Source organism: Pseudophryne corroboree, chromosome 7 (assembly GCF_028390025.1).
Source record: "Pseudophryne corroboree isolate aPseCor3 chromosome 7, aPseCor3.hap2, whole genome shotgun sequence".
Lineage (NCBI taxonomy): Eukaryota > Metazoa > Chordata > Amphibia > Anura > Myobatrachidae > Pseudophryne > Pseudophryne corroboree.
In genome coordinates, this window is record NC_086450.1 from 238,081,623 (window position 1) to 238,098,606 (window position 16,984).

At 46.0% G+C, this 16,984-nt stretch overlaps 1 long non-coding RNA gene across 1 annotated transcript in view; it reads left to right on the forward strand.

Moving 5' to 3' along the window:
• LOC134945033 (uncharacterized) overlaps window positions 1–16,005 on the forward strand; it is a 70,545-nt gene extending 54,540 nt beyond the window's left edge. The window contains exon 2 of the long non-coding RNA XR_010182030.1: window positions 15,102–16,005. This is a non-coding gene — a long non-coding RNA (uncharacterized LOC134945033). The remainder of the gene's footprint in view (window positions 1–15,101) is intronic.
• The last annotated feature ends 979 nt before the right edge of the window (window positions 16,006–16,984 follow it).

The window sequence follows — 16,984 nt, forward strand, 5'->3', positions numbered from 1 at the left end:
TAGCAGTTGATTTCTTCTGACGCGTTTTGCTGCTCTGGGCAGCTTTGTCAAAGGTCTTTTCCGGTAATTCACCAATCTGGCTCTATTTCCAAGCCTTCCAAGCCTTTTGTGGACCAGGATACCTACCAAAATTGCGTGGAGTTCAGCTGCTTTCAGGCACCATCGCTATGGATCCTCATATAGGAACACAAGGCTGGTAACATTGGACATTTTGACATCATTAAGTCCTCATGTGGGAATCTGACTAATCTATCAGGAACACGGTCATAAGGTGTTGCAAAAAAAAAAAACAGCAGTATATAGTCAATTTTTTTCCTTATCCCCATTTGTCAATGGACATTATCTATATTCTCATGTGAGATTTGTTAGCTTAATTTTAATTTTATCTTAATCTTATCTTTTTAACACCAATATATTAAATGTGTTCAGGAATTTGAGCCAAGGCCTGAGTTATCCGCTTTGCAACAGGATGACTGCTGTGATATTTCATCTTCCTCGCAAATGACTGTTGGACAGTCAATTGCTTACTGGAAGTAGTACAAGTGGTCTTCCGACTTCCCCTCTGGGATGACGATCGACTCCCAGCAGCAACAGCAGCAGCACCAGCAGCAGTAGGCGTTACACTCAAGGATCAATCGGAGGAATCCCAGTCAGGAGAGGACTCGTCAGACTTGCCAGTGACATGGCCTGCAGGACTATTGTTTTTCATGTCTAATGAGGAAATTGACACTGAGGGAGTTGGCGGTGTGGTTTGCAGGAGCTTGGTTACAAGAGGAAGGGATTTAGTTGTCAGTGGACTGCTTCCGCTGTCACCCAAAGTTTTTGAACTTGTCAATGACTTCTGATGAATGCGCTCCAGGTGACGTATAAGGGAGGATGTTCCTAGGTGGTTAACGTCCTTACCCCTACTTATTACAGCTTGACAAAGGCAACACACTGTTAGGTGCCGCGGTCCGCGGCGCCGCTCGGTCTGCTTCCGAGCGATGCTCACGGCCGCCGCACCTCCCTTCCTGCCTGCCCGGCGCCTAGCAACGCCAGGACGCCGTGCGCGCTGAGCCGCTGGGTCCCTGGCAACGCCAGGACGCCGTGCGCGCGTAGCCGCCGGGTCCCTGGCAACGCTGGGACGCCGTGCGCGCGTAGCCGCCGGACCCTTAGCAACGGGGACGCCACAGACGAACCGCGTTCCCCGTTGCTTCCTATCAATCAATACACCTGTTAGCTCTGGTCGTGCAGCAGGGCAGCTGCACGACATTACTAATTAAGCTTCGCTGCAGCTATTGGAGGGCTCCCTGTTATATTCTCCCTCACTACCTGGCACAGACGCCGGTGATAGCTTCCTGTATGCTGTTCCTGCCTTGTAACGTCTGTTCCTGGTCAGCTGTATCTGGTCGATCCTGCTCCCTGTGCTCCTGAGTCCTGGAGTTCTGAAGCCGGTCCTGGGAATCCTTCCTGTTCAAGTGAACCTGTTGCAGTCATCTGGGGGTTCTCGTTTGTTGGGGTTCTCTCCCGGTTTCGTGAGTAGCGGCTTCTGCCGCGTGTTGCGGCCTAGGCCGCTTAGTCCTTTTGGTACTTTTTGTATTGGTGGGTTTTGCGGAGGTTTCCGCTTTTCACTGTCCTCCCCGGAACTCGGCGGTGCCGTGTGGGGGAGTGGACAGTGATATCTTTTGTTGTTCTTTTCCTTTGGCGGCGTGCCGCACATATATTTAGTTTTAGGGTAGTTAGTAGCCCCTAGCTTCTGTTTGCTTTAGTTAGAGGTCCCCTTGTTATTATCCTGTCTCAGTTCACGCTTTGTCTCACTCTAAGACCTGGGGGCATCGGAGTTGGGCAGACCTAATCCGCCCTTCAAACGCGGCTGCCGTGGGCCCAAGAAACCATAGTCACTCAGGCGTGAACTGACCACACGGGTAAAACAACGGAGGTAGGGTGCTAGGGGCTATTCCCGTTCCCTCCCTATTTCAGCGTCACGTCCTGGTGCTCTGGACTCACTTCGCAACATCTTTCTAGTTCTGAGCATCAGGAACGTAACATTATCACCGGCCCAAAAACACACACACAAAAAAAAAAAGTTATTTGTATTTGGTTGGCTTTGAAATTCGGCCTCATGAATCCGGCAGTATTAGGACCGAATCCCAGCCAGCTTTTGGCCAACCAGATTCAGGAACTAACTCAGATGGTTCAGAATCTTACTCTTCGAGTGAGATCGCAGGAAGATCTTTTGCGAGCCTCCCCGAGTATGATTCCAGAATCAAAGATGCATCTACCTGACCGTTTTTCGGGTAACCGAAAGGATTTTTTTAATTTCAAGGAAGCTTGTAGGCTTTATTTTCGTTTAAGGCCCCGATCCTCTGGTACTGAGTCTCAACGGGTCGGGATTGTGATGTCATTACTACAAGGCGATCCACAAACCTAGGCTTTTGGGCTAAAAGCCGATGATGTTGCCTTGCTATTTGTAGATGCCTTTTTTAAGTCCTTAGGCCTTTTGTATGATGACCCTGATAGAGAAGCGTCGGCAGAGAGCCACCTGCGTGCACTTAAGCAAGGGAAAAATCCAGCAGAGGCGTATTGTACCGAGTTTCGCCGTTGGTCGAACGACTGTGGCTGGAATGACCCGGCCCTGCGCAGTCAGTTTCGCCTCGGTTTGTCTGAAGTTATTAAAGACAGTCTCCTTCAGTACCCCGCTCCAGAGACTCTAGACAAACTCATGGAGCTTGCTATTAAAATTGATCGTCGTCTCCGGGAGCAGAGGGCTGAAAGAGGAGCTAGTTTTAGGCCTAGTCCATGTGTGTATACTTTCCCTGAGGACGTCGAGGAGCCCATGCAAATGGGTCTCTCCCGGCTGTCCCCAGAGGAAAGAACCAGAAGGCTAAATTCTGGTCTTTGCTTGTATTGTGGTGGCAAGGGACATATCGCACGTAATTGCCCGAATAAGCAGGGAAACGCTCTGACCAAGTGAATAGTGAGGGGGTTCACTTGGGTCTGCAGTTAATCTCCTCTAATGATTCCTTATTAGTTCCTGTAAAAATTTCCTTTGGCAGCCTCAGTTCGTTGGTGTCGGCCTTCGTCGACAGTGGAGCTGCGGGAAATTTCATGGATCTTGGTTGGGCTCAGGCTTTGGGCGTTCCACAGATACCTATGGATAAACGTATCACCATGCACGGCTTGGATGGTGGTCCGCTTTCTAACGGGGTAATCACTCACCGCACACCTCCAGTACAACTGACAGTGGGGGCCCTACATTCAGAGAAAATCGAATTTTACCTTACCCATTGTCCGGCTGTTCCCGTAGTTCTGGGTCACCCCTGGCTTGCCTTTCATAATCCCACCATAGATTGGCAGTCTGGGGAGATTTCCCGATGGGGTCCCTTTTGTGTTAAGGAATGTATTTCCCGTCCAGTTCGGGTTGCGGCAGTCACCCCAGAACTTATTCCTTTGGAATATCAGAACTTTGCCGACGTTTTCTCCAAGGGTAATGCGGATATTCTGCCTCCTCATCGGTCCTATGACTGCGCTATTGACTTAGTTCCCGGTGCCTCTTTACCTAAGGGGAGACTATGTGCCCTGTCTGGGCCGGAAACTACGGCAATGAATGATTATGTACAGGAGAGCCTAAAAAAGGCTTCATTAGGCCCTCGAAATCTCCATTGAGTGCAGGGTTCTTTTTTGTTGAGAAAAAAGATGGGTCGCTCAGACCATGTATTGATTTTCGGGCTTTGAATAAAATCTCTGTTAAAAACACCTACCCCTTGCCACTGATTTCAGTACTATTTGATCAGCTCCGGACTGCCGTTATCTTTTCCAAGATCGATCTTAGAGAGGCTTACAATCTCATCCGAATTAAATCTGGGGATGAGTGGAAGACGGCTTTCAGCACACAGTCGGGACATTATGAATACCTGGTGATGCCGTTTGGGCTGTCAAATGCTCCTGCTATATTTCAAGATCTCATTAACGACGTCCTTCGCGACTTTCTAGGAAAGTTCGTGGTCGTTTATTTAGACGACATTTTGATTTACTCCGAGTCTTTAGAACAACATATTACCCATGTGCGACTGGTCCTTCAGAAGTTACGGGAAAATCATTTATACGCCAAACTGGAGAAATGTGATTTCCACATCACAGAAGTGTCCTTCCTGGGGTATATTATTTCTCCTAAGGGGTTTTTCATGGAACCAAAAATCTCCAGGCCATCCTAAATTGGGCACAACCCACGAACTTAAAAGCAATTCAGCGCTTTTTAGGGTTTGCAAATTACTATAGGCGTTTTATTCATACCTTCTCTGATTTGGTTGCTCCTATAGTAGCATTGACTAAAAAAGGAGCGGACCCTTCCAATTGGTCGCCTGAAGCCAAGTCTGCCTTTCTGGCCTTAAAGCAGGCCTTTGTCTCAGCTCCAGTGCTCAGACACCCTAACCCGGAGCTCCCCTTTATTGTCGAGGTAGATGCCTCAGAGGTTGGAGTGGGGGCTATCCTTTCTCAGGAAGACCCGGAGTCTCAGGAATTACACCCATGTGCCTTCATGTCCAGGAAATTCTCCTCCGCAGAATCCAACTATGATGTTGGTAATCGAGAATTGTTGGCAGTTAAATGGGCTTTCGAGGAGTGGAGGCATTGGCTGGAAGGAGCTAGGCATACCATTACGGTGTTTACTGACCACAAGAACCTGCAGTATATTGAGTCAGCAAAACGGCTTAATGCTCGACAGGCACGTTGGGCGTTGTTTTTTTACTCGTTTCAGGTTTATTATCACCTTCAGGCCCGGTTCCAAGAATACAAAAGCTGATGCCCTGTCACGTTGTTTTCTTCCGGTTCACAACAACCACCTGGCTACTACCCCCATAGTTCCATCGTCTGTCATCCGGGCTGGCCTCACACAGGATTTATTTACACAGCTAGTCCAGCTTCAGCAGCAGGCTCCCAAAGTCACTCCTGCAGATCGTCTTTTCGTCCCTGAATTTCTGAGAGGCACTGTTCTAGCTGAGTTTCATGATAATAAGGTTTCTGGTCATCCGGGTATCACTAAGACCTTGGAGTTAATCTCTCGCTCAGTGTGGTGGCCTAATCTTTCTAAAGATGTAAGGGAATTTGTCCGTTCCTGTCAGGTTTGTGCTCAGTACAAGGTATCTCGATCGTTGCCGGTCGGGCAACTCATACCTTTAGCCATTCCTCTCAGGCCATGGTCACATATATCCATGGATTTCGTGGTGGACCTTCCTCTTTCAGCTGGATTTCGAGTCATTTGGGTGGTAGTAGACCGTTTTAGTAAGATGGCCCACTTCATTGCTCTCCCCCGATTACCCTCTGCTCAAGGGTTGGCAGTTTTATTTCTCCGCCATGTGTTCAGGCTCCATGGTTTACCCAGGGATATTGTCTCTGATCGGGGACCGCAATTCATCGCCCGTTTCTGGAAACGTTTTTGTGCCTCATTAAATATGAAACTCTCTTTAACATCTGGGTACCATCCGCAGTCTAACGGACAAACTGAACGTGTTAATCAGTCGTTAAAACAGTATTTACGGCTATATTCGGCCAAACTTCAGAATGATTGGTCTGAATTCTTCCTTTGGCCGAGTTTGCCTATAATAACTCTTGTCATTCTTCCACCAAGGAGTCCCCATTCTTTTCGGTCTTGGGCTGTCATCCTAGAGCCAATTCTTTTTACCCTCATTTTCCAGTCTCCTCGTTGACCTTAACTTCCCATCTCAGAATGATTTGGAAAAAGGTGCACCTTGCCCTTAAGAAGGCTGCCTTCCGAGAAAAAAAAATTTCTGATAGGTTCCGACGCCCATGCACTTTTAAGGTGGGAGATAAGGTGTGGTTGTCAACCCGCAACATCAAGCTCCGAAAACCCTCGGCTAGATTGGGACCCAAATTTATTGGACCGTTCCTTATCATTAAGAAGGTCAACCCAGTTGCTTTTCGGCTACGCTTGCCTAAATCACTCAAAATTGGCAATACTTTTCACTGTTCCCTTCTGAAGCAGTATTTTTCTTCCAGGAGATTCCCTCCGAAGACTTCCCAGGGAAGACCTCCGGTGGATGTTCAGGGGCAACAAGAGTTCTTGGTGGAGAAGGTTTTAGATTCCAAAGTTTCTCGGGGCCGGCTTTATTTTTTGGTTCACTGGAAAGGCTATGGCCCAGAAGAAAGGTCTTGGGTCCTGGATAAGGATCTACATGCCCCTAAACTTAAGAGATTATTCTTTCAGGAATTTCCTCAGAAACCCGGCTTTAGGGGTACTTTAACCCCTCCTCAAGGGGGGGTACTGTTAGGTGCCGCGGTCCGCGGCGCCGCTCGGTCTGCTCCCGAGCGACGCTCACGGCCGCCGCACCTCCCTTCCTGCCCGCCCGGCGCCTAGCAACGCCAGGACGCCGTGCACGCTGAGCCGCCGGGTCCCTGGCAACGCCAGGATGCCATGCGCGCTGAGCCGCCGGGTCCCTGGCAACGCTGGGATGCCGTGCGCGCGTAGCCGCCGGACCCTTAGCAACGGGGACGCCACAGATGAACCGCGTTCCCCGTTGCTTCCTATCAATCAATACACCTGTTAGCTCTGGTCGTGCAGCAGGGCAGCTGCACGACATTACTAATTAAGCTTCGCTGCAGCTATTGGAGGGCTCCCTGTTATATTCTCCCTCACTACCTGGCACAGACGCCGGTGATAGCTTCCTGTATGCTGTTCCTGCCTTGTAACGTCTGTTCCTGGTCAGCTGTATCTGGTCGATCCTGCTCCCTGTGCTCCTGAGTCCTGGAGTTCTGAAGCCGGTCCTGGGAATCCTTCCTGTTCAAGTGATCCTGTTGCAGTCATCTGGGGGTTCTCGTTTGTTGGGGTTCTCTCCCGGTTTCGTGAGTAGCGGCTTCTGCCGCGTGTTGCGGCCTAGGCCGCTTAGTCCTTTTGGTACTTTTTGTATTGGTGGTTTTTGCGGAGGTTTCCGCTTTTCACTGTCCTCCCCGGAACTCGGCGGTGCCATGTGGGGGAGTGGACAGTGATATCTTTTGTTGTTCTTTTCCTTTGGCGGCGTGCCGCACATATATTTAGTTTTAGGGTAGTTAGTAGCCCCTAGCTTCTGTTTGCTTTAGTTAGAGGTCCCCTTGTTATTATCCTCTATCGGTTCATGCTTTGTCTCACTCTAAGACCTGGGGGCATTGGAGTTGGGCAGACCTAATCCGCCCTTCAAACGTGGCTGCCGTGGGCCCAAGAAACCATAGTCACTCAGGCGTGAACTGACCACACGGGTAAAACAACGGAGGTAGGGTGCTAGGGGCTATTCCCGTTCCCTCCCTATTTCAGCGTCACGTCCTGGTGCTCTGGACTCACTTCGCAACATCTTTCTAGTTCTGAGCATCAGGAACGTAACACACACGGCTTGACACCTGTTGTCCGCCTTTCTGTTAAAATAATTCCACACCGAAGAGGTGATTTTTTTTGTAATTTGACCAGGCATGTCAATGGCCATATTCATCCCACGGACAACAGGTGTCTCCCCGGGTGCCTGAGTTAAACAAACCACCTCACCATCAGAATCCTCCTTGTCAATTTCCTCCTCAGTGCCAGCAACACCCATATCCTCATCCTGGTGTACTTCAACAGTGGCATCTTTAATTTGACTATCAGGAACTGGACTGTGGGTGCTCCTTCCAGCACTTGCAGGGGGCGTGCAAATGGTGGAAGGAGCCACCTCTTCCCGTCCAGTGTTGTGTCAGGCATCACAACCGCCGACACAATTAGACTCTCCTTGGGGATTTGTGATTTAGAAGAACGCACAGTTCTTTGCTGGGCTTTTGCCATCTTAACTCTTTTCAGTTTTCTAGCGGGAGGATGAGTGCTTCCATCCTCATGTGAAGCTGAACCACTAGCCATGAACATAGGCCAGGGCCTCAGCCATTCCTTGCCACTCCGTGTCGTAAATGGCATATTGGCAAGTGTACGCTTCTCAGACGCTTTTAATTTAGATTTTTGGGTCATTTTACTGAACTTTTGTTTTTTGGATTTTACATGCTCTCAACTATGACATTGGGCATCGGCCTTGGCAGACGACGTTGATGGCATTGAATCGTCTCTGCCATGACTAGTGGCAGCAGCTTCAGCACTAGGTGGAAGTGGATCTTGATCTTTCCCTGTTTCACCCTCCACATTTTTGTTCTCCATTTTTTAATGTTTGGAATTATATGCCAGTAATATTATTATATCAATAGCAATGGCCTACTGTACTGTACAACTATATACTGTTGGTCACCAAAATGCTGCACTGTACTACTATATATATACTGCTCACAACAATGCAGCACAGATATGGATACTTGCAGTGACACGGAGCTGCAAGATACAGCAATGGACTACTGTACTGTACAACTATATACTGTTGGTCACCAAAATGCTGCACTGTACTACTAATATACTGCTCACAACAATGCAGCACAGATATGGATACTTGAAGTGACACGGAGCTGCAAGATACAGCAATGGACTACTGTACTGTACAACTATGTACTTTTGGTCACCAAAATGCTGCACTGTACTACTAATATACTGCTCACAACAATGCAGCACAGATATGGATATTTGAAGTGACACGGAGCTGCAAGATACAGCAATGGACTACTGTACTGTACAACTATATACTGTTGTCACCAAAATGCTGCACTGTACTACTAATATACGGCTCACAACAATGCAGCACAGATATGGATACTTGAAGTGACACGGAGCTGCAAGATACAGCAATGGACTACTGTACTGTACTACTATACTGGTGGTCACCAAAATGCTGCACTGTACTACTATTATATATATATATATATATATATATATATATAGTATATACTGGTCACACAGCAATGCAGCACAGATATTGAGCACTGATGATCAGGATACTGTCTAGAACTGAGTCTGACACAGAGCTGCAAGATACAGCAATGGCCTACTGTACTGTACTACTATAATTATATACTGGTGGTCCCCACTGAGCACAGATATTTGCAGCACATTGAACACAGATATGGAGCTTTCAAGGCAGAGAACGTAGGTATTTGCAGCACACTGAGCACAGATATGGAGCTTTTCAGGCAGAGAACGTAGATATTTGCAGCACACTGAGCACAGATATTTTCAGCACTCTGAGCACAGATATGGAGCTTTTCAGGGAGAGAATGTAGCCACGTCCTCTCCGTTCAATCTCCAACGCACGAGTGAAAATGGCAGCGACGCGAGGCTCTTTATATGGAATACGAATCTTGCGAGAATCCGACAGCAGGATGATGACGTTCGGCCTCGTTCGAGCACGGCGGGAAGATCCGAGGCTGCCTCGGACCCATGTAAATTAGGTGAAGTTCGGGGGGGTTCGGATCTCGACGAACCGAACCCGCTCATCTCTAGTTACATCTAGCATGCCTATAATGAAGTGAACACCCTCATTCGAATGTAGTTGGAGGGACTTTCGCTGTTGCTTACGTAGAAGCAGCTGCAATAGCTCTACTATGGTAATGCAGCAGAAGGTGTCATGCCTCCTGCTGCTTTAATGATCTTTTGAAGCAGTATCTGATCCTAGCAGACACCATCGACCTAAGTGTGGTTGACCTAGAGACCGGATACCATCTAAATCATGGGTGGCCAAACTGCTGGAGTCTGGAGGTGGTAAGTGCTTGATGAGGTTTGGTTAACCATGCCTGTAATGCATAATTTGTACCCCACTACAGTACCATTGCAAAACCACTGACAGACTTAACCAAGAAAAAGCTGCCCCAATTGGTAAACTGGACAGAAGCTTGCGAGCAAGCCTTTAGTGCTTTAAAGACATCTCTGTCTGAGACACCCATACTGCAGGCCCCTAACTTAAAATGGAGGTTTGTAGTGCAAACAGATGTTTCTAACTTTGGGTTGGGAGCCATGCTCAGGTTAATGACCAGGGGAAGGAGCACCCTGTTGCATTCCTAAGCAGAAAACTGCTTCCCTGTGAAGTAGCCTATGCAACCATTGGGAAGGAATGCCTGGCAATTGTGTGGTCCCTTCAAAAGTTACAGTCCTATCATTGAGCTGGCTTCACCTGGTTTCTGTGATTATTAAGAAACCATTAAATAATAATTATTATTGTACATTATTAAGATGGAGTTTGCTGTTGTAACAGTCCAATTTACAATCCAACACCGGAGGGGCACATCGAATGGAAATTGTGTTAACTGGAAGCGTAACCAAAAGGCCAGTGTGGGAGGAGCCCCAAAGCCTATGGTTGTGGCAACCAATATATTGTATTGTTAGGATAACTATCATAACACCAACATCATGACCACCTGACTCAGAAGGAGCTCTGAGAGCGGGTGCAATTGTAACAATGCCTCTCAACAGCTCTGCCTCCAATCCGCCCATCCCCTCCTGAATCAGCAATCACTGTAGTCAGTGTGGTGGTGTGTGTGGGGGAGAAAGACTACGGGGAAGCAGATAGAGACTGTTGTCAGGAGGATGTTTTCTTTAAGGTAAGTAACATGAGGGAGGCTCTGGGCTGGCACATAAAAAACAGGGTGGGGCTCTTAACCACTTAACTGATATTTTCTTCTCCAAAAAAAAAAAGCTCAGAATTTTTTTGGGTGTATGTATTTAAATTTATAAAAAATTATAAAATATATGTATATTAGTTTTGTAAAAATGTATTGTTTAGAAAACATTGGAATATCAGTCAGAACCATCAGAACAATAAAAACATTTTGACCATTGCGACTTTCATTTTAACACCCTCGTAACCACCAGGTACACACTGGAGGGGGTTCATCTGCCGGGTGGGAGGTCTTGCTGTTATGACCAAACAGCAGTAACACTGGGGGAGGGTGCAGAGAGGCAGAGGACTGGAAGGTCCCTCTTTGTGTGGCAGCTGTGGGAAGTTTCTCTTTCCTGCAGCTGCACCTGTTGTTTATCTGACTGGTTGCATCGTGTGCGACTAGATCAGATAAGGCAGTTGCTGGTGTGGTCACATCCGCATGCCAGGAAAGTGGTTAAGGATGGCTTTGCAATGGTATATAAGTTCATGAGAATGGGCTCTCAGCAAATAAATTCATGATAGGGGGATTTTGGGATCACATATCAACTCATAAAGGAAAACTGGGCTTTGGTCTGGCATTTAAGTGCATGAAGTGGACTCTGAGCTGGCATATATGGGTATGAGTGATGCTTTAAGCTGGTGTTTAAGGACATGAGTAAGACTCCGACTTGGCATATAAGAATATGGAGTTGAGGGGATTCTGAGCTGTGATAAAACGTTTGTGGCCCTTCATTCAAAGTCATTTTCTTCTTTGGGGTCCATGGGATCCACATGGTTAATGTGGAGACCAGAACTGGTAGTGAACAATAAAGCTTTATGAGCCTCCCAGGATGTACTGGGCTCCTCTCCCTCATACCCCGCCACCTATTCAGGCACTTCAGTTTTTTTCAGTGCCAGCATGGAGCTGGTCACACTGAACAGGGGCAAGTTTTTACATTTTAAATGTTAAATATTTATTTTTTCTCTTAAGCAATCAGCATCTGACAGTCCAGAGGAAGCCAGCGCTGATGCTCCAGCACCCCCACCAGGCCACGACACCACAACTGGGTGCGTGATTTTTGCGGGACCCCTGATGATACGCCTTCACTAGCAGAGGCACAGGGGCACCCAGGACTGCAACTGGATCACTGTGGGACAGGTAATGCGGGTTCCCACTTGCGGGACCCACGTATAGCGCAGTCCATTTACCGCTGGTCTAGGAAGAGGACCAGTGGCACTGAGGTGCTCCCGTACCATTAAGTGTTCCTGCTGCCACATTAGATCACCAGGGCTTTAAAGTGGCATTGGGGACACAGACAAGCCAGGAGAACCGGTGGTGACATTCAGCATAGGGGAGGTCAGCGCTTCTTCAGCGGCCCCTCCCCCAGCTATCCCAGGATGTAATTTCACAGAAGTTTTCCCGACCTGGGCTGTTCCTTCCTCATCCTCCACAGAGAGATGCTGGGCAGCCATTCTCTGAGCTCTGCAGGTCTCCAGGAGCACTGAGCAGAATCTCCCTGTATACTTCTGCCACATACCATGTTATACAAAGTGCTGCATCCTACCAAGTCTCTTCTTCAGAGCAGGGAAGTTGATACCAGTGCCCATTGCAGTTAAATTGTTTATTCTGCATAGTATGTGGCTTTATCGTACTAAACCGCTCACTGTTGCATTTGTGTACAGTGTCTAACAGGAAGGGCAATAAATCTGTGGACGCTCCTGCATCATGCAGAGTATGAGCCAAGGATTTACCAGAGGGGGAGCTGTGTATGATGGTCTTTGTACCATGTGTCATACACTCTCCAGTCAATCCGCAACTCCTGTATCCAATCAGGAGCCACCCTGGAGGGCATTCTCAAACCTACTGGGTACTCTAGTAGAATGCCTAACGCCCCCTGTGGAACCGCCTGTACCATTACAGCCTCAAATAGTCCCTATGGTTAATCCATCTTGGACGGACAACTTGTCTAACCAGTTGCAGCAGTTGACTCATTCCTTGGTCGGATAAAAATCTACCTCCGGTCACTCCAGTGTCGCTGGATTATCTAAAGCGGACTGCTTCCTCCTCACAATCCACAAATCTCTCAGATGTTTCATCTGCAGAGGAGGGGGTGCATACTGTCCTGTCAGACACTGAATCAGGCGTTTCTGACGAGGATTCTGCAATCCAAATTGATGTCCCTGCTTTAGTTTTTGCTATTAAGCAAATCCTACAAATCACTGATGATGAGGAACCTACTACTGTCACCAAGAAAACTGACATGTTTAAATGGCAGAAGGTGGCTAAAAATCTGTTACCCCATTCTGACCATTTGGTGGACATCAGGCAGGAACCCTGGTCTAATCCAGGGAAGAATTTCCTGCTCTCTAAACGGGCCTTAGCTCGCTACCCTCTCTCTACAGAGTTATGTAACAAGTGGGAAAATTCACCGCCGGTAGATTCTCATGTCACCCGCCTAGTGGTGTCATCCACTCTGCCTGTCACCACTGTCACTTCACTGAAAGCAACAACAGATAAGCGTGTGTAGGGATTCCTGAAATCTATTTACTCCCTGACAGGTGCTGTACATAGACCCACTATTGCTGCCTCCTGGGCTGCTAAAGGTTTTGAAACATGGGTTCAAGCATTAGAGGAAGAGCTGCCTGAGGATATATCTGGAGGCGGGGTTACAGAGGAGGCCCCAATGCATCCTGGGACGGCCTAAAGCTTTAAACAGTTGGTGCCTCTGGATCACAATCCACTCTACACCACAATGTTTTCCTGTGGAACCCAGTGTACCTCGCAGAAAGAGAGTTAACAATGGTAAGTCTACCATAATTCTCCTTATATGCTTCTGTATTGAGGATCCTGGAAATGAGGACTCACAGGAAAAAGTTCTGGGGGTAAATTTACCAATATTCGTTTTTGTATGATTTGCAAAATCCCCTTAAATCGCTCCTGATCAGCCCTAATTACCATAACAAACACCGCAAATTTACTAACAAGTGCATTCGTTTGCGTCTTTGTCTTCCAATTGTGTATTGTGTCGCATTATGGTGTGTGCGTTTTGTGGAGATTTACTTATTTTTGTATGTGAAGTTGCTGTCAAATTAATTGTAGAATGCATCCCAAATCGCACGCCAGCAAACTTGTGAATTTGCCACAATGTGCACCTTTAGTCGCACCTGGAAATCTGTACACAGGTCGCACTTTAATTAGCATCATATGAAGCTAAAATGCGACTAATTTCCACTGCTCATTCTGAATGGTCATAATATGTACATGGTATACTGTCATTATCAAGTTGTTATAAATACGCCCACAATCCAGCAGCAACATGTTTATTGATGGCTTTTGTGGTGATGTGTGTTTGAGGTGGTTGCACATTTGAGAGAAGAGCTCATTTTGCGATTGTTGCCTGGGTTTTAAAGTTATCTTGTGATATTGTTGTGTCTTGGTCCTTTTTAAAGTTTGTCTTCTTTTTGTCACGTGCCAATGACAAGTGTTGTCATTATTTGTGTGTGTCTGTTGTCTGAGTGCATTGCATGCATGATTTACTGTAGGTGATGGTGGAGGGGTTTATTATTTTGTTAATTTTTCAGTGTTAAGTGCTTTTTGTTGTCATGGAGGAGGAGAGTGGGAGCAGGAGGCCTCAGGGATGGGGTCGGATGTGAATGAGGTGTCTGTTCAGCAGCCTGTTACTGACGCAGAGTGGGAGGAGGAGGATGTGTCTGTGTCTGCAGGAAAGACAAAAAGTGAGCGTAATGTGTGCTTTACTTATGAGGAGAATGTGGCCCTGGTCCGGGGAGTCATGCACCATTATGACTACCTCTTTGATCGCTACTCCGGACCAGTAGCCGCAAGAAGTCTATATAGCAGAAAATCATGGTTGATGTCAACTGTTCTGGCACAGTGAAGTGTACTGTGGAGGTGGCCAAAATGCGCTTCCGTGAGATTAAATGGCACGTGAAGCATAAGGTGACCACAGAGGCCAGGCTAAATAAGCAGAGTGGCGCCTGCTCCTCCTTCCAGCAGGAATGGCTGGAGTATGAAGAGCTACTGTGGGCCTTAACACCCCCATAAGTGATTCATGCACTCCATGTCCAGGACACACATGCCCAACAAGAGCAGGGTGAGTAGTATGCTAATGATAACCTATGACATTTTGCTTTTCTATGCTCTGTGAGTTTATTATTTTGCCTTTGACCAAATCTGTATTTTGTGACAATTTGCTTTACTGATGCTAACATACAGTAGATTTTCTGTTAGGCTGGAAGTGAAAAATAATCTAATTGTACAATATATGTGTCCACACAGCCATTTTAGAAATTAAATTGTGCACCATCTTGTATTTTTTTGTTTTTGTAAAGAAAACATAACCTTTTGTAAGTGTAAAAAAAAGTCAGGTTTATTTGTTGGCATGCCGACGTTTAACATCAGACCATTACAAAGTAAAACTGTCTGTCTGCTCTGCTCATGGTAAGGACAATGGGGGTCATTCAGATGTGATTGCTGCTGTGCGTTTTCATGGCTTGCCTTGTTGGTAATATTACTTTGTTTTCCCTTGTATTTCTACCATTCACTCATACTAACCTCATGTTTTTCTTTATCCTCAAACACAGATGAGCCAAGATCCCCAAGATACAACCCACTGCAAATAGATGATGATGGGACATTTACTTTGCATCTGTATTCTGGCACACCCCCACAGGTCCAAACTCCAAGACACCTAGCCCTGACTTACAGGAGCCAACAACACAAGTAGGTGTTGAAGCTGCCACTGACTTCCTGAATTCCATGGCTTCATTCCATCAGGACTGTTAGACACATCAATGAAGCATTTGTTACAAATTTGTTGATAGTTGTGAAAACGTGACTGTACTTTTATGTTAATTTATTGTTAATTTCATGCTGTTAAATGAAAATGTCATGCAGCTCAACATCAATTTCGCACAGGGTTTTTCAGTAATGACCAGGAGGCACAAACCTAGTCAAATGTGGCCTTTCAAGAAAACATCATTCATCTCTTTGAAGGCCAAAATAACTTACTAAGGGAGATTAATGCAAATGTATCAATCTTAGCACAACAAAATGTTGGTGGCCTCCCTGAGGCATCACGTTGGCCCAGTAGCAGTGCCCACCCCTCACCTGCAATAACTCCACCCAGGCATGGGGCCCGTACTAGAGGAGGTGGTACTGGTCTTTGGCACTCCTCACCCTCCCCTAGCCATCCACCAAAAAGATACATTAAGTCATTATTTAAGATTATCCACAAAAAACCTTTTGTTTGTTACATAACATTTTTTAGCAATCATTTCTTTGCTTAAGAAGAAGCAGTGTTTATTTTGTAGTTTATACATTACTTTCAAAATGTTTGTAAAAATTGTTCTTGGGTTCACAAACCAATGTTTTAACAATGCTGCATACAAAGCATTGTATGAAATGTGAATATAACGCTACTTTTGAGGCATTTAAGCCTACAGTATGTTTGCCTGTATATTGGTCAAATTAAACATGATTTTCTAATTCTTTGTATTGGTCCTTTACAGATATTTGTATGCTGGAATAAGCATTCTTGGTTGTTTTGTTCCGCTTCCCACATTCCTATGTTTCTTTGTTATTTGCGTGGGTACAAACAACCACATTTATTGCTCTTTGTATTTGAAGTCTAATTCTGTATTAATATACATTTATAAACTCCAACTTTCGTCAGGTTTTATACACCAAATAAAACCTGCCAAAATTCTTTTGGATTTGGGTGCAATTGGGTGTTAATCCTTTTTACTTGTAAGTACTTCATGTATATCAAAAGAAGTGTAAATTGTTTTTGTGACTTTGGGTCACAAATGTGTAAATATACTGACATATCATTCTAAGTATGTGGTCATTTTTGACTAAATGACATATAGTTAATGGTAAGCTCATTTTGAATACTGGCCACATTTTCTTTTATCTGCAGCTTGCTTTGCAATGGCTGCAGATAAAAATTATCATTTGTAGGAAGCACATTTTTAGTTTCTTTTGAGATTGCAATGTTGTGTGAAATACTTTCTGCAAAGTAGATGGCTATCAACAATGACCTACAGTAACCTGCCTCCCATTCTCTGTGCTCACAGAGTCACCAGATAAAACCAGTATCCCTGCCTGCTCTCTACGCTTTGTATAATCTGAGGGAGGTGGTTGATTTAGGCACAGATTATGCAACACGCACCAGTAGCGCACAATGTCACAGATCATATCAATACCTATCTGATATATATGTGGGTGAGCACCTGGGATCCAGTGATCATCAAGCAGTATGGTTTAGTATAAAGACAGGATCCAACTCCTGTCACACAAAAACAAAGGTGTTGGATTTTAGAAATGCTGACTTTGCAAAAATGGGGAGATGTTTAAGTGATTCATTGGCAGACTGGAGGAACTTGGAAGGAGTGCAGGAGAGGTGGAAAAAACTGAAAAGTGCAATACTAAGTGCAACAGACCTTTGTATCAAAATGGTTAGGAA